This window comes from Lactuca sativa, chromosome 3 (assembly GCF_002870075.4).
Source record: "Lactuca sativa cultivar Salinas chromosome 3, Lsat_Salinas_v11, whole genome shotgun sequence".
NCBI lineage: Eukaryota > Viridiplantae > Streptophyta > Magnoliopsida > Asterales > Asteraceae > Lactuca > Lactuca sativa.
Window position 1 is genome coordinate 230,539,624 of NC_056625.2, and position 4,088 is coordinate 230,543,711.

Consider the following 4,088-nt stretch of genomic DNA (forward strand, 5'->3'; position numbering starts at 1 on the left):
CATTCCAAACACTATTGTTATTATGCCTTGAGTGTTGTATAATACTTGGGTCATGGTTCGAAATTGGTGTACTATACTCGTAGTATTCCTTATCTCTGTCTATGTCACCAACAGACTTACCCAATATTACATCATATGTATAAGCAATTACATTTGGCAAGGTAGCTTGTACGTCCTGAGCAATCTCTTCATCCAACACTTTTCTGGTGATCATATTTTCCGATGGATTCAGTGGGGTGTCTGGTACGACTCTTTGTGCTCTGACATAAGCTCCAATCGGGATGTGTTCTTCTTCCAGGGTGACCCTAGTTGTGACAGTCGTCAGTTTTAGTCAAGGAAAGTCAAACAAAGTCAGCAAGTCAGCAAGAACATCACACAAGTCATTAAAGGTCAACTGATTAAGACCCCAAAGCATTGGGATTTCGGTGGGTCATGTCACTTGATTGATGGATCTTTTTCCCAACATGATATATTACCCGGTTCAACGCAAATGTCACTTCACCCTACCCTATTTTCCCTCTATTTTATTTGTTCCAAGAACTCCTCCAACCACCCTTCAAATTTCATCAGTTCAACATTTTCTACATCGTTGCTTTCTCTAAAGATCAAGTTCTACCTTCCAAGCATTTTTTTCAAGTTAGTTTCCAAAAATCTTGGTAAATATTCCTTGTAAATCTAATGTGTGATACACTCTTTTATTTTAGTTTCATCGCATTTACACACATTATCATGTGTTAAAACTCATAGGATAATACAATCTTCAAAGAGTTTTCTTCCACTTTCAAGTGTTTTTTACTTGAAGATCTTCACCATCACCTCTCTATACAACCACAAACTCTTTCAAGGTGAGTTTATACCCCTACATTTTTCAAGACCTTTTTCCTGTGTTTATGGTGGGGGGGGGGATAAAAGTGAAACACAAGAAAACTTTTGTTAATATACAATTAGTTACATATGTTTTCCTGAGCTTATTGAGTTGTCATGTGGAAAGCCTTGCCTTTTACTCTTGTCATTTATGCCCTCACATCTCCCAACCGATTCCGTTTCCCTACCACCATGTGTTGGTAATTGTTAACCTTGTTATGAGGATAGTTTGGCCTGATATGATCGGGGAACCTACACCCATAACATACATTCCCTATTTTAAAATCTAGGGCGATATGTCCTATCTTTACACATTTATAACAAGTTCTATTCCACATATTACGCTCATTTTATGGAGTCTTTTGCATATAGTACATTGTTCTACTCCGGACCCTTGATCTACCATAAGTTCTTGAGCTGAACTCTTGCTTTTCTTGGAATCATTATTCCTACCATTCCATTTTATTTTTCCCAAAGCCCTTTCTTCACCCTGATGATTATGTTCACGTTTTCGACCTTCAGCCACATCTACCGCACAGTAGAAACTACCTGCTTTCTAAATTTCCACAAATTAACGAACAATTGTTCTTATTCCCCAAATATAGTGTTCTACCCTTCTTTCTTCTATAGATACATAAAAGTTAACAAAACTATCTTTCTCCATGAACTTAGTAGTGTACTCTCTCATTGTTATATTCCCTTGTTCTATTCTCAAGAATCCGTCCACCAACTACTTAATTTCCCACGACATGTTCTTGACCACCTCATGACCCTAACTTCTTTCACTATGACCCACTAATGTATAGCCTCCCTTTTTAAAAATATTGCAGCGTAAATCATCTTGTCCTCATCCGCACACTTGCTAGTATAAAATGTTCCCTCAGTCTCCGTGATCCACATTGACCACAGGATGGGATCAATTTATTTATTAAATGCGGATGGCCTATAATTCATAAGTGTCTTTTAACTGCAATCATTCCAAACACTATTGTTATTATGCCTTGAGTGTTGTATAATACTTGGGTCATGGTTCGAAATTGGTGTACTATACTCGTAGTATTCCTTATCTCTGTCTATGTCACCAACAGACTTACCCAATATTACATCATATGTATAAGCAATTACATTTGGCAAGGTAGCTTGTACGTCCTGAGCAATCTCTTCATCCAACACTTTTCTGGTGATCATATTTTCCGATGGATTCAGTGGGGTGTCTGGTACGACTCTTTGTGCTCTGACATAAGCTCCAATCGGGATGTGTTCTTCTTCCAGGGTGACCCTAGTTGTGACAGTCGTCAGTTTTAGTCAAGGAAAGTCAAACAAAGTCAGCAAGTCAGCAAGAACATCACACAAGTCATTAAAGGTCAACTGATTAAGACCCCAAAGCATTGGGATTTCGGTGGGTCATGTCACTTGATTGATGGATCTTTTTCCCAACATGATATATTACCCGGTTCAACGCAAATGTCACTTCACCCTACCCTATTTTCCCTCTATTTTATTTGTTCCAAGAACTCCTCCAACCACCCTTCAAATTTCATCAGTTCAACATTTTCTACATCGTTGCTTTCTCTAAAGATCAAGTTCTACCTTCCAAGCATTTTTTTCAAGTTAGTTTCCAAAAATCTTGGTAGATATTCCTTGTAAATCTAATGTGTGATACACTCTTTTATTTTAGTTTCATCGCATTTACACACATTATCATGTGTTAAAACTCATAGGATAATACAATCTTCAAAGAGTTTTCTTCCACTTTAAAGTGTTTTTTACTTGAAGATCTTCACCATCACCTCTCTATACAACCACAAACTCTTTCAAGGTGAGTTTATACCCCTACATTTTTCAAGACCTTTTTCCTGTGTTTAAGGTGGGGGGGGGGGGGGGGGGATAAAAGTGAAACACAAGAAAACTTTTGTTAATATACAATCAGTTACATATGTTTTCCTGAGCTTATTGAGCTGTCATGTGGAAAGCCTTGCCTTTTACTCTTGTCATTTATGCCCTCACATCTCCCAACCGATTCCGTTTCCCTACCACCATGTGTTGGTAATTGTTAACCTTGTTACGAGGATAGTTTGGCCTGATATGATCGAGGAACCTACACCCATAACATACTTTCCCTATTTTACAATCTAAAGCGATATGTCCTATCTTTACACATTTATAACAAGTTCTATTCCTCATATTACGCTCATTTTATGGAGTCTTTTGTATATAGTACATTGTTCTACTCCGGACCCTTGATCTACCATAAGTTCTTGAGCTGAACTCTTGCTTTTCTTGGAATCATTATTCCTACCATTCCATTTTATTTTTCCCAAAGCCCTTTTTTCACCCTGATGATTATGTTCACGTTTGCGACCTTCAGCCACATCTACCGCACACTAGAAAGTACCTGCTTTCTAAATTTCCACAAATTAACGAACAATTGTTCTTATTCCCCAAATATAGCGTTCTACCCTTCTTTCTTCTATAGATACATAAAAGTTAACAAAACTATCTTTCTCCATGAACTTAGTAGTGTACTCTCTCATTGTTATATTCCCTTGTTCTATTCTCAAGAATCCGTCCACCAACTACTTAATTTCCCACGACATGTTCTTGACCACCTCATGACCCTAACTTCTTTCACTATGACCCACTAATGTATAGCCTCCCTTTTTAAAAATATTGCAGCATAAATCATCTTGTCCTCATCCGCACACTTGCTAGTATAAAATGTTCCCTCAGACTCCGTGATCCACATTGACCACACGAAGGGATCAATTTCTTTATTAAATGCGGATGGCCTATAATTCATAAGTGTCTTTTAACTGCAATCATTCCAAACACTATTGTTATTATGCCTTGAGTGTTGTATAATACTTGGGTCATGGTTCGAAATTGGTGTACTATAATCGTAGTATTCCTTATCTATGTCTATGTCACCAACAGACTCACCCAATATTACATCATATGTATAAGCAATTACATTTGGCAAGGTAGCTTGTACGTCCTGAGCAATCTCTTCATCCAACACTTTTCTGGTGATCATATTTTCCGATGGATTCAGTGGGGTGTCTGGTACGACTCTTTGTGCTCTGACATAAGCTCCAATCGGGATGTGTTCTTCTTTTAGGGTGACCCTAGTTGTGACAATCGTCAGTTTTAGTCAAGGAAAGTCAAACAAAGTCAGCAAGTCAGCAAGAACATCACACGAGTCATTAAAGGTCAACTGATTAAGA